The sequence below is a fragment of the Salmo trutta genome, chromosome 7 (assembly GCF_901001165.1).
Source record: "Salmo trutta chromosome 7, fSalTru1.1, whole genome shotgun sequence".
Classification (NCBI taxonomy): domain Eukaryota; kingdom Metazoa; phylum Chordata; class Actinopteri; order Salmoniformes; family Salmonidae; genus Salmo; species Salmo trutta.
The window spans coordinates 4,809,745-4,836,122 of NC_042963.1; positions in this window are offsets into that span (position 1 = coordinate 4,809,745).

A 26,378-nucleotide genomic window follows, 5' to 3' on the forward strand; every position below is an offset into this window, starting at 1 on the left:
AATGAATTATTTTTTTTACATTTTCATGAGGAAGAAAAGATAATCATCATTCCTTGCATTTTGTCTGTTAGCATGTGCATTATACACTATTACATTTAGCTGGAGAGTCTACCTAGCAGCATTTCAAGGATTCAGTACATGGCTGTCTATCTATTTGAATATGAATACATCACTCTCTGATACAGCAAAGGCTGTTCTCCCCAGAATCACACAACCTTCAATTTAACCTCAGAACCATCATGTTCAATGGGGACTGGCCTTTCTATTGTGAAAGATGCAGCATCCTCTTTTTTCAGCAAAATGATTTAATTAAGCCCAACACATTCCAAAAGAAACAGTAATTTTGGGACACAATCATACAAAATGTGTCTGGCAAAGATAATTCCACTTAATGGAAGCATTTAAATGTGTTGGCTGAAGCCTCTACTAGACCTTGGATAATATATCATGGCTCTTGTGTATTGCTGTAGATTATCTTTATAAACACGACTAAGCGAGCACAGTCAATATGGCTGTTTACTGTAATTGTTGCATTATAGTTTTTAATGAAAATCAAGAATTAAATAAACCATATCTACTGAACCATATCCAATAAGACATCTTAACATAACAGATTGATAATCATTTAAAAAAATGGGAATACCATATCAAGTATGGTATATCAAGAAGTGGAGCTTCACTCTCATTGGATGAAGTCAATGTATGTCATTTCTACTGACAAAATACTTGCCTGGATTGTTTAGTTCTGTTGCCAATTAAGATACCAACTTGTCATATTACTTTATGTTGGTGTGGGTCATTTGTTCTGATACCAAAAAGGTCTACACATCCCAAACAAAATGCAGCTCAAATCTACCAGAGTCATCCCAGCTTCGAATGAGGGCCGGACCCCCAACGGGAGTGCTTGCCCGATCTGTCAAATTTGCTGTTGATATCTTAATCAACAGAAGTAGGATAAACTATTGTTAATGGGGGTGTGAGGGTGTATTTTCAAGCAGCAAGCCGAAAAAGGGGAGCGAGGATGTGTTCGGTCAGCTCAAACAGAAGAGAAATACTTTGGGGAGGACGCCTCCTTTGTGACATGTGCAGCGTAGACATAATGAATTATATTATAATTACAATGCACGGTCTGTAAAAAGGGACAAAACAGATATTTGACCGGGGGGTGGAGTGTGCTGCACCATAGAGACCCAGGCCACTACAGAGCACAGTCCCGACTGCAGTTCCATTCAGATCACTTTAACTTAGACAAATCTCAATACGAATGCACACAACAGACATCTCCAGTGAATAGCGCTTTGTTCCTGAAATAAAAAGATTTGAAAGAGGCCCCCATATCGTCTCATACTTCTCCGAACTGTCACATCAGGCATGGAGAGAAGATACCTCTAGCAGCGCATGTGACCAGTTTCACCGGGCTATAGTTGTATGGCTTTAACTGATAGTTATCGTACTCTTCTCATTATTATTATTTTACATAGTGTGAATGAAAAGCACAGACAGAAGCACAGCTGTTATGGTTGACAACTGGAATGCTGCCTTTTCTCTCTACATATTCACTCCCATAGGCGACAAAGACAATAAGCGATGCAGTGAATGTGGGAAAATGTGAAATGCTAAACCTGTGTGTGTGCACACATGGAAATGTGTGTGTGTGTGTGTGTGTGTGTGTGTGTGTGTGTGTGTGTGTGTTTGTGTGTATGCGTATAAGGGCAACAGAGGGGTTCGAAGGCTGAGCTTGTGTTTGGTGATGGTGTGGTCTAGTGGTTGTATAGGCATGTGGGGGAAGGATAGAGCGAAGTGGAGAGAGAAAGAGGGAAGCAGAGGGGAGGGAAGCTGGCAGTGACTGAGAAGATGAGGATTTGACAGCGAGGTGACGGAGAGTTCAAACAAAATGAGGCTTGTAGATTAGCAGCGCTCCCCTCTGTGACAGGTGTCATCTCTTGGGGCAGTCTGTCACTCTGCCTACTGCCACTCTCTATATAATACCTAGAGGGAGAGGAAAGGGAGAGGGGAGTGGCAGCACCAGTCTCACCTCACCAGGCACGTCCACCCGGAGTCTCCCTGCCAGTCACCTAGATTAAAGCTTAGGGAAGCACCGGGAAGAACAGAAGCCAAGCTAAAGGGAGAACACACAATTAAAGCAATGCCTTTCTTCTGTTAAAACAACACTATTAGCACAATTTTCGAAGGAGGATTCAGGTCAGGTTAACATGTGCTTGATTAACATGTGATTGATTAATATTTTCAAATTCAGAATACATAAGTCATGTGGTGATGATGGTTCAATTCTTTGATAGGTTGGTTCATCTTCTTCATTAACTTGACCAAGTGTGATGTAACATATAGATGAAGTCGGTCATGGACAATGCCCTATGTTACATCAAGACTACTATCCACAATAAATAAATCCAAATAAAAATATATATATAGTATATGTGAATACTACTACACATATTAAATCTGTGTCACATCAGTCAAACACCCTTTTCCATAATTAACTGCATATAATTCACAAATAAGATCTCTATTAAGATATCACAGCCACAACCAGAAAAGGTAAATAGACTAACCTATAAATACAGTGGTTGCGACTCCAGGCTCACCTCCATCCACATCTATGAACTCCCTATTCTAGGGAGAGTCAGTCGTTTTCTTGGTGTTGGTGGAGAATAAGCGAGTTTCCTGCTGGCCAGTGTGAGTGAGGCCCTTTCACATGACTCTAACCCAGGAGGGTATTAACTAAAGCTGGGAGGGAGCCCACATCACCCTTCTGGTGACACCCAGGGTGAAACCTGCTGCTCCCTGCCCAAGACTCCAGCCATCTGCTTCCCAGATTGGACCGAAATACACACAGCCAGCGCTGCCTCCACACCTCCAGGTTACAGAGTCAGGGGAGGGTCAGCTATTTCTTCACCAGTTTGGCAAAGCTGCTACCGTACATTTTGAATAAGATACCCATGGATTTGGCATGATTTACTTTAATTCCATACAATTTTGTTGCTTGCTGTTTTTATGTTGATTATATACAACATCCATTCATCTCACTAAAATGACAAAGGGAACATAAAATTACCAAGGGCAACAAAAATGTAAAAGACAATCAGAAATCAAGATGTATGCACAGAAACAAATACACGCCTTATTAGTATTCTGCTGTTTGTCTTTTCGACAGATGAGGGATGCCCCCTATTGACTTTGTCAGGGAAGCCAGTCCAGAGGGGAAATACAGAGATGAGGAAGTTAAACCACTGTGCGCTGCTGCCTGCAAATTGTGTTGTAAGCCATGCCAAGTCCCAGCATTCCTGGCATTGCAGTTACAACCGCGATAGCAGAGAACAGATCCACAGATTATGTGGACAATGGAGGGACTGTATTATGTCTTACGTTGAAACTCAGATGGCCAATATATTAGGGTTTTAAAATATTCATTGCATAGTTTGGAGGGGACAGAAGGTTATGTATGTATTTGGTACTCTCGCGATTGGAAAATTCTCACTGCATAATAATCAGTTGGAATGGAGTCAGAAACGTAATGAAAACGAAGATGAGCTTCTGATGCATAAAACAACTTTCTAAAATATTATAATAATCAATTCATATTATTTCTCCAATATATTTTTTGGGGTAGTTTTAGTACATGTACTATACATTTATTATTAGAGAGACTAAATATTGATTTCTAGTTTCGATAAAGAGTAGCTTCATCTTAAATGATCTCCAGTTCTTGTCTTAATACATTTTATTGATTTGAATATTCACAAGTTCTTGAAAGGAAGATTGAACTTGATCTCCCAAGTATCTCCCAAAGTAGCAGCCTAAGAACAGCTGTGATTTTGTTCCCCGTGCATTTAAAAACTAGTAATATTCTTCACACTGCCTCTCTGGGTCTGTGAAGCAGCGTACATTGGGGAAATAGACCACCTTCGGCACAGTTGTGCTAGTCTGAGTAATGAGACAGGGTTTCCATGGCGCTGATAGAGGCTCCCATTAAAAGGCGTGCTCCGGGGTATTCTCTCTCTCTGCATTCTGGGGAGGGAAATGGGATCTGATACAGCCATGTATAATTTGTTGCCACATCAAAGTCATACTTACTGGCTTTATTTTTTCCATCATTGTTACATCTACCTCCAGGTCAATATAAAGTTAAATAGACTGACGCAGGCAGGGCCTTGATACTTGTGTGTCCTACGTATTTTGGGGAAAGTTTATTGCTTTACTTATCACCTTATTTAATAGAATTTTATGGAAATTATTAGTTGTAGTGCTGGTACTGGTAGTATCTTACTGAAATATTTGCAAATGTTACAGCATTACAGTAGCATTTTAAGAACTCATCAGATAAATTCAAATAACAGAGCTCTTTCGCCTCATCTCAATTTTTCTCTATAAATAAACCAGACACCCACATCCACTCATTCACCTGTCCTTCATGGTGCAGTGACAGAAAAATGGTTGTAAGCCCGAAAAATATGATTTTGCTTTCTTATACTCTTTGAAGTATTTTGCAAACGCTATGCCATTTAACCTTCAACATGAATACACACACCTAGAACATGTACACAGCAAGCATACACACAACCATGCTTTCCATTAAGCTCAAAGCTATCCTGAAGAGGATTATTTTGAATTTGTCAGACAGCCCACTTCATATCTTTGAGACTTTATATTGGGATGTCTTTGGATGTGCCTCCTATCAGTGAATAATTATTTCCCCAACTCACACCGAGGGATCTGTACGGCATGGGGCTGTATTTTCTCATTGCATGACTAGATGTGTATAACTCATGAGTGGCACCTCATTTCACATCCTCTAATGGCTTGACACTGGGAGCACACCAGGGCTCTAGCCAGGGAAGCTTCCCTTCAGTTTTTTGGCAGGGGTATACAATGTAAGGGAAGGAAAGAGATGATGAGAAGATGGACTGTTTTATTTTTTTCAACTCAGCAGAATGTGTAGAATATTTAAATACCAACACCTCTTAAAATATATACAGCAAAATTGCTCTGTATTGTACTGTCCACATACACTCACACACACAGGACTCTAATACTGGAATACACTGAATTTCTAAGATAAGATGAGATTGAACACTTTAGCTGTTTGCTCTTCTCTGAAAAGAACTCCAGTGGTCTATGCTGGAATGTTTGATAGTGTTAGATAAAAAGCAGTAGATAGGGTGCACAGTGCAGTCTGAGATGAACTTATCTAGCCAGGCTCCGGCTGGATGACAGACATTGTAGCCCTCCAGCTTACTTGTCATACAGCAGCAGCCAGCCAGCGCGAGGCAGGTAACATGACTGTATAATTGTATCATGACATTGTGAACCCGCTGGTGATATATAACCATGTTCATTTTCTGATAGCGCAAGGCTGGGCGTTTGAATCAGAGTTATGATGGGTGTAATTTGTGCCTCCTACACCACAGTGAAAAGAGCAGGTCATCGCCAGGATAAATACTAATTAAAATTGATGCAGGTCTCATTTCTGCTTGACCAGTTCGTATGGGGAGGCTACAGAGAGGCAGACATGGTGGGCTTGTCATTTGGTCTTCTGTTTCACACCATAGCCATGAAGGCAAAGACTGCAGATGAAATGTAACTGCCCATGTTGGAAACATTCCTTTGACATAACATGTTTGATATAAAGCACATTTTCACATTTATCCGTTTATAGCATTTATTCACTTTCATTGCTGATGACATTGCATGATAAAAAGGCCAGGATGAAGACATATTTTACCTCAACATTAAAACGCAACCACTCATTGAGAAAACATTAAATGTAGAAACCCAGATACTGTAGGCAGACTAAGATATTGATTGTGTTTTTTTCTCACTGGAAGGACATTGATGGTTGAGGCAGGTATACTGGAAATGAAAAGCTGCTGATTTTTGAGAGATTCTATGAATGACAGCCTCATTTTGATTCCAGGAACTTAGCTAAAGGGACTATAAGAGTGTGTGTGTGTGTGTGTGTGCGTGTTTTTTTGTGCGTGTGTTTTTGTGCGTGAGTGTGCATGAGTGTGCGTGAGTGTGCTCCTGCACAGTGGAAGGGGCCACAGAGGCTGTCCTCCTGAAACACCGTCACAGCTTGTCTGACTGGCAGTTCAAGAGCTCTTCATTAGAGCCCCACTGTGTCTAAGGGAAAGAAAAACAATGTGCCCAGCCTGGGACCTGTAACCTTTCCATTTAATCAGGAGTTCAAACTGCATTGTCTCCCACCACTGCGTCATTCAGTCTCTGGGGCTTTCGAGCAACTTTGAGGCAAATGGCTTCATATCAAGCTAGGCAGAAATATCTCTCACTGCGTCACACTAAACTAGTAAATGCACTTAGGCAATGCAGGTACATTTTACATCTACATTTTAGTCATTTAACAGACACTCTTATCCAGAGCAACTTACAGTAGTGAATGGATACATTCCTTTATTTAATTTTTTTCCATACTGGTCCCCCATGGGAATCAAACCCACAACCCTGGCATTGCAAACACCATGCTCTACCAACTGAGCCACATGGGACCAGCAGCCTATCAATGTCATTCATCACATACACCTATTCAATCATTTAAATGTTTTAAGATAATGCATTTTAATTGGTTGTCTATATGAAATGTATGGCGTGATCAACAGTCAACATTGTAATTGGGAGAATTTTAGAGACCACTTCCCAGTGTTAAACATGTCCAAGGCACCCCGGAACCTGCGCTATCATAAGGGGTGATGCGCTATGATGGTTGCTAGCATACTAGGAACCTAGTAGAAACACTCTGCACACATGACACTCGTAACGGTGCACAAACAAGCTAACAACAGCTAGCTAACAACACCAGCAACTAAACATTAGCTAAACTACTAGCTGCTTTAGCGTTGTCGTTCAACTTATTGTAGCTATGTAGCTAGCTAACCAGTGTACTCCAGGCTAGCTAGCTTCAAGATACATATATTCTGCATAGGTCTGCAAAGACAGAATCACTTTATCATAGGGTTTGGGTCGCCAAATCAGATCTTGTTACGGGCCCCAAAAACACTAAAACCAGAACTGCTCAAAATGCTTGTAAAGTGGGCAGTGTGGACAAAGCGTGACTTACAGAATTAATTATGTATGACTTGTCATCTATATTTATGATTCAAATGTTTTCATATTCTTTTGAATTCATAACTTTATCACAGACTTTTTGCACCTAGGCTTATGGTCTGGAGTTACAAATAGTGCCTTGGCCTGGGCTGGCTCAGTGACCCACAGATATTACTGTGCGTCACCTTCAGTACTACACAGCAAATTCGATTGGCACAGGGGGATTTAAGCTATGTCCAGTCCTTGAGCTGGAACACATTGTACGTAACATTGATATTATTGCTATTCTTTTTCGTGCTTAGGTGTAATCTCTATGCTTCAGAATTACCCTCTGACTGCACCTTTTTTTGCTGATGATAGTTATAAATGTCCACACTTTCTATTCTTCCCATGCACCATTTCAGCACATGATTTTGACCCATGCTTGTGACAAACACTGTACTTGCAGTTTCTGCGCCCTTAAGTACCTAATTAATTGAGAAAATTCACATTAGCTCTGTATTACATTGACCACATGCTGATACAGTGATAACCATGAATATGGATACACTGCTAACATACAACTAAGACAGTGTTTCATGATAGGGGTAAGAAGGCTAATGTTGCACATGATTGCAAAACACAACACTTTAGTACTTTGGCAACAAGGTGATTTGGAACAACACATTCAAAATAGTTTGTCCTGACAGCGGCAACCAGTCACTCAGATAGTTGTCTAAACATAAATATTTCCAGCAAGAAAGTTCTTTAAAAAAAAGAGGTGATGAAGAGTATATGCGTGAGACAGAAACTTGTCGATAAAGTTTTGCAGAAAGGCATATATTAAAAATATTAATACCATCTCTACCTTATAGCAGAAAGGTTGACTTTGTCTTGCTGTGAGCTAAAACACTTAATTGTTGTATGCAAATGAGAGCAATTACAAAGCTTTTAGGTGAAGAGATGACAGCTGAGGTTGGTTTCATTGCAGGCCTCACCAAACAGTTGTCATGGAAACACTGTAGAATAGAATAACCTCACTGCCAAATAATTGAGGGTATTATTGTAGACATAGCATCTCAGTATGGTTACGTTTGTAATAATGCCTATGTATTTAAACATCTGCCATATATTCCGTACATTTTCTTTGTCAATAGTGTAAATAATAAATGGTAACACCATGAGAGTCTGGGGATATGTGATTGAACAATGCTAGATATGTAGCCTACTTTATGCCTTAACACATTAGTGTCTGTTAACACTATTTATTCTATTGTATCTATTCATTATAACCTGGTAAAAAATGTCCAATGGAAATGTCACATTTATTGATTAGAGAAGGGAAATTAATATTGCTATTTGTGTTGCCTATTAACAACTCCTACAGTTCCAATTTAAATTTTGTTGTGTAATCTCTGGATCCTATCATACCAATCATTGCAATGATAATGATACTATCAGTACCATATTGACAACCATCATCATCTTTACCATGCACAACACTGATGATGACCAGACTGTGAAGTGGTGATGGATTCAAGGCTTTAACAGGCAATTTTCAATAATATTATTTGAGATGATAATGATTTCTCTCCAAAATCAAATGCATTCGCTACCCCTTTCTTTGTTTACGGCAAATTAAGGGGAATTACCCTATGAATGCCACCAGCATACCAAATAAAAATTGTAGACACAAATTGATATTTCTATGGCAATTTATATTACAATTACTCTTGTGGAGGCTTTCATGAATTAAATATGAGTTCTGTCTGAGAATTAGATGTTATAAAGGTAAATTACAAGAGGCAGCCTGTAATTGAGGTGGCGGCAACATGGGCCTACTGAACTAATCTCTGGCTGGGTCATGTGATAGCCTGTCCTCCAATGGCAGGAGTTCTTTTTGCCACAAAGCCAGGGCAGCTGAGAAAATTGATTTCTCATCTGAGCTGTATTTGATAGCTTTTGAAATCAGAAATTGAAATTAAGTAACCTACGCCCCGTCATTACAAAAGAGCAAATTAACATTGCAACAGTTTTTCCTATTGGCAGTGCAAGCCTGCCAAGGTACATTTCCAAATAGATCTCTCTCTCTCTCTCTCTCTCTCTCTCTCTCTCTCTCTCTCTCTCTCTAAAGTTGATTGGAGTGCCTGTTTTTATAAAAAGTCCATCAAAATAGGAGTGTAAATAATGTATTTCTGACTGATGGTGCAAATAATGCTTGTTATTGTGATGCCTCCAAAGCACAGAAATGGTTTTATGTGAGAAATGGACCACACAGTTAATTTGAATGTGAGTAAAAAAGTATGTTCTTTTGATTCTCAAATGAACATGGCTTATCATACACCCTCATTGTTTGGTAATAGTTTTTTGCTTTTACATTAACTATTAACTTTCAATGATGCACATTTTCAGGCAGACAGTTTCTTTGAAACAGTTCGATTTTTTAAATCACAGGGATAGAGTAATGCATTAATATGTGTAGGGAAATAGATAGATTTGCTCTCATGCCAGATCAGTCAACCAAGAGTGCATGTCTTAGGGATGCAATTGCTTTTCAGTCTCAATTAACACATTTCAGTAATCAACTCAAAACCACAAACTTTGGCCTTTGCAAGTGCGTGGTGCAAGCGTTATTAAAAGTAATTGTTTCATCAAAAAATAATTTTAATTTCAGAAAATAAATGTTATGGTTAGTTGTAATATTGGAGAAAAATAGACCAACACAATTTCTCTCTTGTAATTATTATTAGCTTAAAATACAATTATATCAAATCATGATAATTGATTCCCCTCAATTGTTTAGATATAGCCTACGATATTGATTGGCTTATGAGTATTGAATGAGCTAAACAAGTTAGTGTGTGTTAGTGAAAGTGAACAAGGCAGTTGATTTATTTGACAAAAGACACACTGAAACAGATGTTACTGCAGGTGGACAAGAAGATCAATAAACTGTGGAGAGCAGCTAGATAGTTACCTGAGATGGCGGAACTTGTAGCAGATGTTAAACAGACTGATGCTTGGGTAGGCAGATCAATGGACAGGAGGCAGATGGAGGAGAACATGTAGGAGCGTGGGGAGGAAGTTTACTAGACAGAGACATGAAATAATGGGAGTCACATTTGATATGCAGATGGGCGCCTGTCCACAAAGTCTACCATCTACAAAACAAGTAAACAGTAGGTTGCAACTTGGGAGGAATATTTTTGAAACCTTTACTCTACCTCCTCCGCTGACAACAGTATCGTAATAATTACTGCTAGATTTAGTCCTTCACTGTCACTGTCAGGACTGTGTGAAATCATTTCATGTCCAAACTTTATTCCTCCCAACAACTTCCCCATGATGACCATTAATAGTTTCGTGAATTGTGACTCAGCAATTTCTGTGCTTTAAAACTGATCTAATTAGCCACTGGTAACGAGTATCACGTCAAGCTGTGAAAGAACGCACTATCCCCTTTGGCTCCTATTAGTGACTCAAAGACTCAAGTCCCAGGATATCTCGTGGACGTGAGTTACATTCTACGCTTCTCCTTTCAGGTAGGCAATCCATTGCATTTTGCTAGATAATCATATTGCCTCAATATTGTATTATTTGCCAAAAGGTTGCTTGCAAGCATAATGCAATGGTTTGTTTTATTGACAGACTCATGGTCAAATGTAATTATAACACTGTATATCCATGGGTCAACTAACAGTCATCAGCCGTAGGTCAAAAATGGACCTGTTACATATGTACTGTATCATGCCATGAATTTACTTGACACAATAAGGAATATCTCTGCCATATTGAACTCACATTTCAACATATACAGGCAGTTTCAGTCTCTCTCCTTCATTACTCCCCCTCCACGCATACACACTGACTCACACACGGATCCCCTACATGCCATGTCCCAGTGGCCTTGCTGTCCGAGAAGCAACTTGAACTAGGCGATAACCTGACAGACTTTATCTTGTCTTGTCTGGGTCTCAGTGAAGCCTGAAGAAGACACTTCAACTGTAAGGCATCCCCCCAGAGTCCTAACCTTCCCCTCATCTCCCCTCGGCAGCCTCAGCGGCTGGGAGATGTCAGCGGCCTGTTGCTTATTGATGTTTCTGCATGTTTTATGTCTATCTGAGATATGACGGCCCTGACACAGTGCTGATTTCAATCAGCCTGCCACACAGCACACAGTCTGACAGCTGGAGAAAGTAAGAGAAGACATAATCTATGGGGATGTCATTGGCTCAGATCAGGTCCGGCCTTGTCTCTGACCGGGGGACTCTCCTCCCTTCTAATGAAGATGTTTCATTCACATCTCAAATGAACGTGCTCCATGCCTCCCTGGCTGATGAATTCAATAGAAGAAAAAAGAGAAACGAATAGGGAGGGAAAGAAATGCAGCTTTTGTCAGATTGGGGAGGCAAGAAGAGAAAATGACCCCTGAGCCAAAGGTTCTGACACTGCATCAATCCCTTTAGGGGTGAGGCCTGCTGGACCAGCTCTGGCTGAAGATTACTTCAGCACATCTGAGGGATGACTGCTCTATCTATTTCACACATCCTATGCAGACAACAAGCTTGTATGGTCTGGATCCTGAGCTGCCCACTAAATTCGGGTCTGAGATCATTCCATGGAATGAGGGAACCCATCCAAGGCAATTCAGTTCCAAACCATTGACAGAGAGCCCAGTGAAGCCTTGAGAAAAGAGAAGCATCTATTCCCTCATTTTCCTTTATACCACAAACTAGAATAATATACCATTGGTAATCCCAATAAATCTCTTCACTCGCAAATTGAATCACATGCACACATATCCCAATAAGACTCTACCATGCAGCTGTTCGCCTCGGTTCAAATCACCTTACGTTGCTGTTAATTGTGACTGATTGTTGTTATCAATAAAGTATTATTAACTCATACCAAAAAATGTGGTGTGATGTTGGGGATTGATTTAAAGCAAGACTCAGTGTCAGTCTCAAAATGAAATGCAGAGTAAAAAAAAATGTATGTCCCATATTCTGGGCTTGTCTTTGCACATTTCTGATCACTTTTCTTGCAAACTATCAGTGTATGTATTTGTGTTTATTTTACTTATTATATTACCTTTGTACATGTATGTGTTTACTGTTTGTTATGTTTCTTTGATGCATTTGTATGTTCACCATCTAAGAAACGTATTCAAACAGCAATAAATTGGAATGAATAATATTGCTTCCTGAATAACTACGGTCATATAGGTTACAGAGGACATGCTTTAATACCAACAGACAAATAATATCTGCTCGGCAAAACTTATTATCGCTATCACAGTTTATCAAACACTTTCTTTCTGCTTGAAAAACGACAACTTTCTGAATTATAGAGATATAAAATGAATAGCATTAGCCCCAATACTTCATGTTGAGTGTATTTCACTTCCAGGGTTTCACGGACCAAATTTACTATAATGAGATTGCTACAAACAAAAAATAAATTAGCTGTCATTGAATTACTTAAATTTCCTTATTCTAATAGAAAACTGTGACAAGTGTCGTGCTTCTCTCTATGTTTGGTTACAGGCTTCACAACATGCTAGAATGGATAATTGATCCATCAAAAAACATCAAGCAATGGCATTAAATGCCTTGAGACTACAGCACTGAACATGCAGAAAATCAAATTTAACCCCGTGTTGACTAAAACACTCCCTTGCACTGTCGATCAAGCATGTCTCTCCTTGACAGCTCTGTTCGCATGTTGTTAAATAATCTAAAGGAGAAAAAAAAGAAACATGAAAGAAAAATCTGTCTCAGAGGAACTGTCACAAAGAAAAGAAAATGCCAAGGGGGGGTGAGGAATGCCTTCAGTCGCCCAGCTTTTCACATTTTAATTTCAGTCTTCAGGACTGACTCATGGTAGCGCCTGAGTGAGCGGGGCCTGGGAGTCAGGGCCCTGTGCTGACCCCTGTGCATAGACAGACCCAGAGTGATGTCAGACGGGAGCTCCCGAGGATCACCAGGCTGCCAAGCGCTTTGAAAGCTGCTGCCAATTCAGCCTAAGTCTCAGCTGAATGGCTGCTACAGAGAAGGGGAGCGACAGCAATAAAAACAGGTTGCAAAAGGAAGAGAATTCGCTTTCAAAATGTATTTGGCCTTTGACCTTGCATCCAACCCCTCGCCCACTGTCTTTGAAGCTGAGCACATTTTTTGAGGGACATTGAAAAAATGGAGGGTTTTGGGGTTGGACTTGGGGCCTGTCAGTATACATATATTAATAATCTGACAGCTACATCTGCTTTTGAGGGCCAGCCATGACAGCTACACAATGGCCGTCCTCGTACATGTCTAGCCTCCCTGTCTGAACAACACAGAGAGTTTATTAAGACATCACAGTCCTGTGAAGTATGGATTTAACACCAGTCTCTGTCACTTACTGTATTAGCCATATCAAAGTTCCCAACTCAAAAATGAAGGCTTCACATGCAACCTGCTACTTTCGTTTCTCAGGAAGTGATGTTTTAACGCACAGTATGCAATCTAATCTTTCATGTCTAAATGTTATGTGATCAAAACTACCTCTAACTGATTTATGGATTTTTTTTTACGAAAATGTGTCATCAGAAATGCTATATCATTAAATGAAAATGCTTATAATGTAGCAATGAAAAAAGGTATTAAGAAAATGTGAGAAAATATAGCCGAAATAAAGGGCATACTGGCCCAGAGAGAGATAGAATATTAAGTTGCTAGAGGAGCCGGTGCTGTCTGTCTGTCTGTCTGTGAAAGTTCGCCCCTCAGACAGTGGATCAGTCCGTTGAGAGACACAGGGAGAGGGGTCAGAGGGAGCGCAGGTAATTGAGGTGTCCCCTCCCCACCCTTTTTTTCCAGGGCTCCTCAACCCATTCTCTCACCCCGGCTCTATCCACACAGTGGGCACAATTACGCTCCCCATCACCCCTCCAGCTGGCCCCCATGATCCTGCACTTCTCACTAAACGCGGCTCCGCTGGCCCCCTCCCTCTTAACATCGCAGCACCCGCTCTAGGGGAATGGGGGAGGCTGCACATTAGACCATGGAGAAGGAACTTAGAGTGCTCTGTTTTACAGGCAGCACTTGGCAAAAACAGTGAGAAATTGAGCTACAATGTAGGTAACACATTGAGTATCGATTAATGTCTGTCTGCAGATGTTGGGACTTGTGTTATTGTTATTGGAGAACCAACACAGATACACAAACATATGTCTGTTGAAAATAAAATGGCATTCCTTATAACAGTGTCTTAATACAATAAAAACAATAAAAACAGTATAAACAGTATAACATATGCTAATGCAATAGTGCCCTTTTACCCATATATATTTCATCATAAATGTAACAGCAATCAACATCTTGGTTAATTGAGTGACAACAAATAGATTTCAAAAGCCATGTGTCAGTCCATTCATATTTCTCCAACAATCTCGACGTGTCTCTAGATAGACTTCAGCTTACAGTCCCATCCCTTCACATTAATGAGAGGGAAGCCTCTACTGTGCATTATTACCTGAAATAATACCATATGGTAAAATGTAAACACATCTGCATATTCATGTCGTAACTTCATCTGTTTAATTAGTTCCAGCAAAGCAGTTTAGCCTCTGAGGCCCCCCCTGTCAAAGCAGCGCTGCTACAGCCGTGCCCGGCTGTCGGCCCTGACAGTTCTTCATTGTTCAACTGACGCTCATGCCCTGCCAGTTTAATGCCAGGTGCTTTCTTACAGGCCATGGATCAGGTGGGCAGAGTGTAGGGGGTGCTGTCACATTGATGGCAAACCTGACACATTCCTCCCTAACAAGGAGACCAGATACCAGTCATTTCACGATGATTTTATTATATCTCAACATGGCTTTTTTAAACACCTAGGTACAGTACCTTTCACCAAAATTATATCGTTTTTGCTGACATGAATCAGATTTCAGTAACATGTCGGATAGGCATGATCAAATGCATGTCTCAACTCAGAAATCACAATGCAAGACAGCACAACATACTGGCAATATACGGGGCAGCAGGTAGCCTGGTGGTTAGAGCGTTGGGCCAGTAACCGAAAGGTTGCTAGATCGAAACCCTGAGCTGCCAAGGTAAAAATCTGTCATTCTGCCCCTGTACAAGGCAGTTAACCCACTGTTCCTAGGCCATCATGTTAAATAATAATTTGTTCTTGACTTGCCTAGTAAATATAACATATATTTATTTACACACATATGTCCTCTGAATACTGGAAGAATACCTTGAGGTGAATCTAAAGGGTTCTTGCTATTTCATCAAACCGACAACATATACTTGATTTGAATACAGGAATAAATGCATATACAGTTGAAGTCGGAAGTTTACATACACCTTAGCCAACTACATTTAAACTCAGTTTTCCACAATTCCTGACATTTAATGCCAGTAAATATTCCATGTCTTAGGTCAGTTAGGATCACCACTTTATTTTAAGAATGTGAAATGTCAGAATAAAAGTAGAGAGAATGACTTATTTCAGCTTTTATTTCTTTCATCACATTCCCAGTAGGTCAGAAGTTTACATACACTCAATTAGTATTTGGTAGCATTGACTTTAAATTGTTAAACTTCGGTCAAACGTTTTGGATAGCCTTCCACAAGCTTCCCACATTAAGTTGGGTGAATTTTGGCCCATTCCTCCTGACAGAGCTGGTGTAACTGAGTCAGGTTTGTAGGCCTCCTTGCTCACACACGCATTTTCAGTTCTGCCCACAACTTTTCTATGGGATTGAGGTCAGGGCTTTGTGATGGCCGCTCCAATACCTTGACTTTGTTGTCCTTAAGCCATTTTGCCACAACTTTGGAAGTATGCTTGGGGTCATGGTCCATTTGGAAGACACATTTGCTACCAAGCTTTAACTTCCTGACTGATGTCTTGAGATGTTGCATCAATATATCCACATAATTTTCCTGCCTCATGATGCCATCTATTTCTCTACCAAAGTACGTTCATCGCTAGGAGACAGAACGCGTCTCCTTCCTGAGCGGTATGACAGCTGCGTGGTCCCATGGTGTTAATACTTGCATACTATTGTTTGTACAGATGAACGTGGTACCTTCAGGCATTTGGAAATTGCTCCCAAGGATGAACCAGAGGAAGGAAGACCTGTTTTCTGAGGTCTTGGCTGATTTCTTTTGATTTTCCCATGATGTCAAGCAAAGATGCACTGAGTTTGAAGATAGGCATTGAAATACATCCACAGGTACACCTCAAATCATGTCAATTAGCCTATCAGACACTTCTAAAGCCATGACATCCTTTTCTGGAATTTTCCAAGCTGTTTAAAGGCACAGTTAACTTAGTGTATGTAAACTTCTGACCCACTGGAATTGTGATACAGTGAATTATAAGTGAAATAATCTGTCTGTAAACAATTGTGGGAAAAATTACTTGTGTCATGCACAAAGTAGTTGTCCTAACCGACTTTCCAAAACTATAGTTTGTTAACAAGAAATTTGTGGAGTGGTTAAACAAATAGTTTTAATGACTCCAACCTAAGTGTATGTAAACTTCCGACTTCAACTGTATATATTGCGTAGTGCATAAATACCTCAATGTGGGTTTGGGCCCTTTGTATAAAAATAAGTTACGCTGTTGTACCTTACATTTTAGTCTCTACCTATGGAGTTGCAGCTATGGGTCCTGTGCAGTCTCAGTGCTAACAACTAACTGCAACAGAGTTCTTGCTAGCAGTATTGTTAAGGAGCAGTGCAAGGTAGCATGGAGGGCTGGAGGCTTACAGGGCATTCATTCTCTCTAATTAAATTCCCCTTCATCAGGCACTCGTTTGTGCACAAGCATTAATACTTTTGACCCCATGTTGCCCAAACACTAACGTGCCTGGGGAAGGAAAAAGACGAGGGAAATTAAAGAAAAAACATAAAGGAATATCTTATTAGGAGAGTCAGACATGTTTTAGCCTTCATTTCTTGATGGCTGCTCCTGGTGCCGCGACCTACTGGCGTCTAGTTAATACGGCAGTACGCACCATGCCATTGTTCTCAATCAATAACTAATTATCATAGTACTGGCTCTGACTGGTATTGTCCTCCTTGCTTGGAACCCCTTGTTGTGGATTGGAAAACCGAGAGGGAGGAGAAAGGGGAGAGAGGGTGGCTTTTGGCTTCATAGTGATGCTGCCGCCACAACATCCTCGCTAGCCTTTCAAGATACACTGTGCCGTCAGCTTGAATTAGCATCCCCTACTAATTGATATAAATTAGAACAGAAGAATTCTTGTTGCTGCTGAATGTCATAATGATATCCTCAAAGTAATCATGGGAGACAAAAAGGGAACAGCACAAAACACACATGCAGACCCAAAAAGAAAAGAGAAATTAGTCTGACTCCTGCTAGGGACTTTGCAAACGAGTCTCCAAACAAAGGGAAAGGGGAACCAGACTGACGCCAAAATGTACGTTTCATTATTTCAATCTCATTTGTCAGTGTGAATCAGCGTTAGTTTCTAAAATATGGAAAGATTTTCCTTACTTTTCTTAGCAATTCTTGTCTTTCTTTGGACAATCACATAACAGTCCTACAGATCCAAATACAGCAGTGTATATTTTTCTTTACAAACTTTTCATTGTTTGTTGCTTTTTGCAAATGAGCTGACAGAAATAGAGGAGCCCAGTAATTCCAAGTTGGCAACATAGAGGATATTCTGTTCTGGTGCCTGGCTGTCTGTGTGCTTCTGAACAGAGAGACAGAGAGCTGAGGCTGCTGTCATCCCACGTGGCAACACAGTTCACTTCTCCCTAGTCCTGTTGGTGCCACTGGCTCCAGGCCTGGGGGTTGAGGCCCCTAGGAGCCCGGGGGGTGGCTGGTGTCCCAGTGGCATGGCAAGGGTCAGCCTAGTAAAAGTGCTGCCCTCAGGACGGGGAGTATAATCCCTGTGCGAAACCCAGGCAGCTGGAGCAGCCCGCTCCGCTCGGCCCATGTAATGATATGGGTTGCACTGGAGCTGATGTCTGACCTCATTATCAGAGTTTAATTGCGCTGTTAGAGAGTTTCACTTCTTCTTTTCTCTGGCCTCTTTTTCTTTCTGACAGCTCTCCAAAATAATTCATAGGTTGCTACAAAAGTAAATTAATTACTTATGTATTTTGTACCTTATATACATCTGTGAAAGTTGTATTAGGACTCAAACAAATGGGCTATTATAATTCTCATTTCATTTAATGGTGCGGTATTCTGTGCGATCTAAGAGCTGATGTCTTTATTAACTCACTAAATAGTTACTAGTAATGACGGTTGTCTATTGATATGGAAATGATTTGAAAAGGAAGGAGAACATTATATTAACAGTTCATTAACACCTTCTCTAAAATCGTACCTGTTCCTCATCAAGTTGTGTTTATTAGGAACTGGTGTGAAACATGTTTGTGAGTTCGCTACATATGTAAATAAGTGTTGGGTTGTTCACACTTATAATTAGTTAAGATTACTTTATACTTAATGCACAATTACAACCAATAATTTAAAGGTGATAAAGACATCCTGGAATGCATATTTCATTTGATTGAATAATTTGTTATTTCTTCTCCACCTAGCTCTAAACATACACTACAACAGAGTAGAGGACTTCAAATCTCAGTGGTTACCAGTCCATTCTATACAGACAGTGCAATGTTTTGCTGCTTTGAAGCCAGAAAACCTTTCTACTTGCAGCAAGTCTGGTGACCTGTAAGTCATGCAGCAACCTGCCCTCCATCACATCCTGTATACAGGGAAAGAGCTCTCTTTCAAAGCATGATACCACATCAAATATGAATTCTGAAAACTGCCAGTGTAGCGGTGTAAATAGGAAGCGTGACTGGTGCTCAATTCTGCGGTAGAAGGAGGCTCTGCTGAGCCCTGCTATCACCAGACCTCTTCCTCCTACCCAGCTGAAGAACCAATGTCATCTCTATTTCCTGCTCCGCGCTCCAGCTTCACCGCTCTGTAACCCCAACACCGGCGCAACCATGCCTGGGTCACAGGCGAATGGGCCACCGCAGTAAATGGGGTTGCGCTTTCAAAACATCAAAACACGAGTAAAATGATCGCTCCTCTGTGTATTAACTGCAGGGAAACTTTAAGTAAATGTATCAAAAGGCTGAAAGGTTAGCGGCTGGGAAGAGTTTGGTGTGTGTGAGTGCATAGATAGGCTAGCATGTGATGATGTACGGAACTATATGACTTGTTCCTGTTCTCTTGGAATCACATCACAATACATCCTTGAAAGTAGCTCCCAATTTAAATCCATGCATTGTGTTTGTGGATAGATTTTCCTGTGTTCTCATCATGAAAGTGCAATTATAATTCCACGATGTATGAACACACACTCCATGAAGAGTGCCCATCCTATTCATATCCTATTGTCAGTTGTCAGTTGGAGGATAAATGTTGAAAAGGCCTAATCCTGAGATGGGCTGGGCGGCAGGCTTTATTGAGGAGCCTGTCTCAGAGCCTGTCTTAGGCAGAGCCATGTGATATCCCGACTGGAGCTGGGGTTGGGGTTGGGGCTGGGGCTGGGGCAGGGGCTGGGGCTGGCCCGGTGTGGAGTGGTGGTCAGGTCTTAATGGAGGGGTCCATGGCTTCCCCTCTGGAGAAGGGCGGACCCCACTTAGGTTGACACATTAAGTCAAGTTGCTCTCCTCTGACCCTCCAGAAGATGCCTAGTTGTGGGAGAGCGTCAGGCGAGCTTCAGCACAAACAGATTGGCTGCCTGCAGGCAACGGGGTAAAAAAAAAAGATCTATGAACAAGGGAGGCTGGAACCTGTGAAAGATGTAAATTCAAAGTAAAAGGAGCCAAACTTTAACCTATGGGCTATTATACAGCGAGTGAAACAGAGCTGCCGCTTGGAATTAAGAAGACAATAGGAGGTTTAGGCCAGGGGCATTTAACCAACGGGCAGCTACTGTATCAGATCCCAGTCTTAGTGACATTACTGACCGCAGCCTCGCACAAACTCTGATCTCTGGTGGCACAAAGGAGGGGTTGGCTGCCAAATGGAATTAGGACAAAAAACCGAGGGAGAAAATAAAAATATACATGAAAAAATATGGAGGGAGAGAGAAATAGAGAGAGAGAGAGAATGACTACATTACTGCTGGACTTCACAGTGATCCAGACGGGAGAAAAGCTGTGCAAACAGTCACAGGATCGCGCAGTCAATAATACGTGCAATCTTCAGAGACAGAAAGCTATAATCAACAAAAATCCATATTGAGGGTGAATGCCAGAGTTTTTTTCAAATGTCAGCCCAGTGTGTTTGCAGAAGGGCAGGGATGACAGCTGAGGAGCAGTGAGGAGCAGGGGTGTGAGCAGGCGGGGACAGGCGGGCTCTATGCTGATGAGGTCCTGGACACGGGGGCCAGCCAGAGTGGATTGCTGGGCCAGGAGGACATAGTCCCACTCCGCCTCAGCCTGCTCACACATGATAAGGCCAGAGGGATGCTTTACACTGTTGGTGCCTAAGGGGAAGCATCCACTCACAATACATAATTATATTGATTGTGATCATGATCTGATGCAAACATAGTACATGATCTGTAACATATTTTTTAAAATGCATCTGTATATTTTCATACAGTGGTCAGAAGTGTTTGGAAGTACCAAGCAACTTGGTTTTGGAAAAAGTGTTATGTTTATGGTACATACAGTACATGACCACTTTTGTTCAGTTTACAGGGTATAGAAACATTTTCCATTTTAACTTTTATAGAAGTGCAATGAAATGCAGGTGTTTTTATGTTCAATTTCTCTCTCATCCACCTCTTTGAAAGGCAATGTCTATTCTTTTTCTGAGGTCTTTTAAGTCATTATCATTTTTTTCATTCTCTTTTTTGGCTCAGTCTTCTTGAATAAAATAAGTGCAGATTTGCTGAAAATCAGGGCTTTTGTGTTCGGCTGCAGGAGCATGGTGAAATGTTTGGACACTAATACCTATTCATTTCGGTAGCTCCATAAATAAAAGCGGCCAGCTATGCTGCTGCCGTGAAGTGGTATTTTTTGGTGCCCAGCAGGATGTCCTGTTCACATTAACACAGCGGGGGAAACTGTCCGGAACAGCCAGACAACTAAATCAAGACATTTTCAACTTCTGACAAAATTGCTATAGGGGGGAGAGACAGTTAAAATAGGGATGTGTGTTAGTCTGTGCATGTCTCTCAGTGTGTGTGTGTGTGTGTGTGTGTGTGTGTGTGTGTGTGTGTGTGTGTGTGTGTGTGTGTGTGTGTGTGTGTGTGTGTGTGTGTGTGTGTGTGTGTGTGTGTGTGAGAGAGAGAGAGATCTTTTAAAAACGTTTTATATTCTAATACAATGGAAAACTCCATGTGGTTGACATGAATGAGGAAGTACTGTAGTGCTAGAATGAAAACACAATGCTAAGACCAAGCAAAAACCCCTCAACAACCACTCCTCTCTTTTTGTCCTGTTTCTGTTTTTATGGCCATTTTTAAAGTATCAAAGGGATTAGTGTCACCTAGGTATTGTAATAAAAAATGAAATTGCTAAGGATTTAAATACTTTCAAGCTTACTTTCTTGTCATAGTCAAAGACACCTCTGATGATGTACTTCATAGATAGATAGAAATTAAGTATTTGATGTCATCTCAATATTACCAATGCATTCCAATCATGATGTTCATGAATTGTTGTGTGATGTACACTACCATAGACAAGTTTTGCTTCAGTTGTGCATAAATAATTATGTTGCCTATGCTCACAGGATATCCCATTCCACAAAGTGTTATCATACGTAAAGCTGCTTTTCTGAGTTCATCTTGTTCTATGTCTGACAAGTTTCTTGCCCCCCTTCCTTCTGGAGCACACAAATAAGCACCATAGTCTATTGCCTGTATGTATAAACTGGACTAATCCCAATGAAAAAGGATCAGAGAAATCTCCAAGCATTTGTGGTAAAATTACAAAAGGTCGGAGAAAACTGCACATGCGGCGGCAGAATGTCACAAAGGATACACTTTTAACAGAATCACAGCCCTGAGTTACATTTGCAGGTGGTCGATTGCCTCGTCTTCACAGAGGTTAACTCTTAAGGAGTGTTAAAAGCTGCAGGTCTAAAAGAGAGGCCTATCATCAGAGGAGACTGCAATAGTGCCAACAAGACCCAGATAATGACAATTCTGACCTCAGTTAAGTACATCACACAGCCAGGGCTTTTGGATGTGATGCCCGGAACAATGCAGGGGGAGACAGGACCAGCCACGCCACTTGCCAGGGCCACAGCTGGGTTTTACCATGCCAACGGACATGGCATCTTGATTAGGGAGCAAGTTAACCTTTCAACTTAGTGAAAGGGGAAAAAAAGGTTTGTGGTCTGATTCCTTCTGCAAATCCTACTTGACTACATGTGGTTCAAAACATCATTGCATATGAAAAATAAACCAATACTGTACATGTCACTGCCCCCCGACGCATATTGAATATTGTCTGGGGAAGAGTAGATGAAAAAAGGTTTGGCAGTGCCACCGTGAGGTTGTGGCTGGATTTTGTTTGTCTTGGGGCAACCTGGACCCCATCCAGACTAGCCTTCTTTTGGAATTCTGTGAACTGGAGATGAGAGGAGTGCTCCCTCTTTCTGTGGGACCTGCTTCTGAGTCTTTGCTGTAGGGTTCAGTGGACTTTGATAAAACACCAGCAAATCTGTCCCCCCCCCCCCCCCCCCTCCCCTGCGGGGCCAAAGTTGGCCGGCCACTTCTGAAGCTTCAGTGACCCAAGGCCTGAACCCTGCTGCACTCTATTCCCTGTCCTACGCAGCCACTGGGAATCTATGACCTCGAGTTCATCAAGAATCACACAGTCACACGGCAGCATCAAAGCAATGGCAGTTACTGTCATGTTAGTAAAAGTACGCTGGTCGCAACGTTGGCTTAGTTCAAATGTGCAACAAATATTTTTTACTTACAAAAATCGAATCACTGCCTGATTACATTAGAATTTCAATACAGACTTTTAGAAATAAAATAGGATTATTCAATATTTTTTTTATATGGGGTATGATTTGATCATATTTATCCTATTTTGTCCAAGCCCTGATGACCCTTAATTCATTGGCAAGGGGAGCACGGGGGTCTGCTTTGAGGCGAAAGTGTGTGATTGTTGCTGTTGAATTGCTGCTGTGAAAGGCTGGCTGCATGATGTAGAGATGGAACAGTGTGAGAACAGGTTACACAAAGGAACCACCAGCCAAGCGCATGGGGGGCTAGCCCTGAAGAAAGAGAGACTGAGTCGTCAGGATCAACACAATCCATGACCAAGAAATGAAGGCTACATGTGTGTGGGCATTTATCCATGGAAGGTTCCAGAGAGTATGAAGTATCATTAGTCCATCTCCACTGACTAAGCTGACATGTATGCTCAGCTGTTCATTGATGTTGAGAAAAAGGAAAATAATGGAAATCACTAATATTCCACAATCCTGGAGTCTATGTTCTACTTGGTTTGGAACAGAACAAGCTACATCATAGAGAATGAAAGCCCTCTCAAATTCATAGACTGAGCTAGATGCAAAAACAGATGGAGTTAGTACTGTAGCTGCTATTACTACTCAACTATGACAACTACAGTGGCGGTCGGTGCCGTTTAAGATGAGGGAGGATGATTATTTTTTTATGAGCATGGCCTTATTCTATTACAGCATATTGGATGACTATCATTCATATTCCATACACCCAGCTCAATGTAACAACAATAGGTTTAGGCTACTACATGATACTCAAAATGTCCCTGTACCCAACATGAGGTTGCTACAACCTAACCTATTAATGAAAGTTTACAACGTAGATGCACAGGTCGAGATAATTTGGAGTAATCAAGGTGACAGACACTGACATTCAGTACGGCTTGCACACAATTGCCTGCGTCTAGCTGATCTAGGGTGGACAAATGCAGGTATGTTTATTCCCGTTTTGTTCCTTTCGCTTACGTTTAAGACAGGTTTTTCAACAGAGTCGGCAGAATGAGTACACCCTTGATCACAAGGAAACAGTTATCTTTCATAGCAGTCACATAAAAACAGCATGATTGCTTTTCTCGTTGTATATATAATTCTTTCTCGCAACTATCTACGTGCTCTCTTCCTCTCAACTTTTCCCTTCACTTGTGGACAGCACATCATCTGTCTGTGACCAGGCGAAAAAACCTTTCCAAGCCAAACCTTCATATCATGACTGCTAACCGCTACAAACATCCTACATCATTGTCATGTCATAGTCAAGTAGAACTACTAAAACTAACTCATTAGTAAACCCTCTACAATCATGCAGTACAGTGTACAACCAAAAAATACAACCAAATATAGCTAGCTCTCTCTGTCTCTCTCTCTCTTGCTTTTCCTTAATTTTGGAAGACATTTATTTGTTAGAAATTGTTGAACTATTGTCTTTCTCTATCTTTGAGTCAACTACTCACCACATTTTATGCACTGCAGTGCTAGCTAGCTGTAGCTTTGCTTTTAGAACTAGATTCATTCTCTGATCCTTTGATTGGGTGGACAACATGTCAGTTCATGCTGCAAGGATGGAGGATGTCCTCCGGAAATTGTCATAATTACTGTGTAAGTCTGTGGAAGGGGGTGAGAACCATGAGCCTCCTTGGTTTTGTATTGAAGTCAATGTACCCAGAGGAGGACAGTAGCTGTACTCCGGCTACACCATGGTGCTACTCTATAGAGTACTGCTGAGGCTACTGTAGACCTTTGCCAAACAGTGTGTTTTAATCAACTATTTGGTGAGGTGAATATATTTAGTATAGTTTTATCAAAAAACGATTTACATTTTTGTGAAATTTGTTGAGGAGGACGATCCTCCCCTTCCTCCTCTGAGGAGCCTACACTACGTGATCAGACCTATAATCACAGACATGCACGTATGCTTTTACAATACATTCAATTGAGCTGTCTTAGGTTAATATGACACTGCTTGGTCCTTATGCTCTTTGAGGAGAGATATGACTGAAAAAGATGAAGACCTTACACTTGTGCAACACTTGCAAGACAATGTCTTTAAGAGCAAGGGGCAAAATTAACCTGTGTCAAGTTGATAGGCCATGGGAGAAGTTGAGCCGGCCATCAAATCAGCGGCGGTCCAATACAGGATCCCATTATTAATGACAGAAAATGACTGGCCTTGGCGAAAAATCTCCAGTGCCCGAGAAGTTCAGGTGTTACTTGACTCATTAGAGCTTGTGTTTCAGCCAAGGAGATGGCTCTTCTGTTGTCCTGAGCGGGGTGGAAACGGGAATGTATTTTTTTCCTGCCAACACTATGTCACTTTAATGTATTATTCTGACGCCCAGTCTTGACACCTGGTAAAGGTTTGAGAGAGAGCGGTAGAAAGGGATCATAAGAGAGCCCTATTTAAAGGGAGTGGTTGACACGAGTGACATTTCTTCCTTCTCCTTTGCAGCTTCAACATCCTCTCCTTATTAAAAAGAGAAAATGTGTCACATTAAATGCAGAAATGTTGTACGTTCTTTGAAAGTGCAGATAATGATCAGTCATAACTCAATGTTCTTTTACAATTTGGTCAGGCACTGACACTATCACCTGCATGTTTGAAACTGATCACAAATGTCCATAGGGATGATTGCAGATATTCAAATATCCCTGCAATAATTAAAATTAAAGATCCAATCTCTTACAATTTATTAGTGACTCAACTCCAAGGCAGAATTATATTTTATTATTCATACTGTTGGAAACACACTGCACTCAAAGACTATGCACAATTGGAAAATAATTAGATGTTTTCAGAGTATTTTTTGCATCATGTTTTGCATCTCACTATTGAAGTGGACGGACAGACTAAACTAATGTAGCATGATAGCTGTCAATGGCTGTGCAGTGTTAATAATGTAACATGCCTCTCCCTCAGGGGGCTGATCTCCTCATCTGGGTCATGGGAAGTATTAAAAGGTTTAAGGGTGCACAGTAAATATATTGTGGTTCTTCCAGCACCAACGGGCCAGAGCACTAATGGATGACCTTGGGGTTTGGCTGCTCCAGACTTGGGGAGATCATGTCTCACCACCCTCCTAGAAGCAGCATGACCCCATCCCTCTCTGCCCCTGGCCTCAACCTTTAACTCGCTGATCTTTGACCAAATTATTAAGCAGACACCTGCTTTCCGGTGTTTGGCCAGAGTGGGGGATGGACTAGCCCAGGCTACTCTAATTTGATGTAAATGTGTGGTGTGACAGTATCCACCTCTCCAAAGACATCCCATCTGTTTGACTTTCTAACAGTATGGTACCACTGTCTCTAACCCTGTGTTACTTTGGGGAAATCTTGCTTGCATT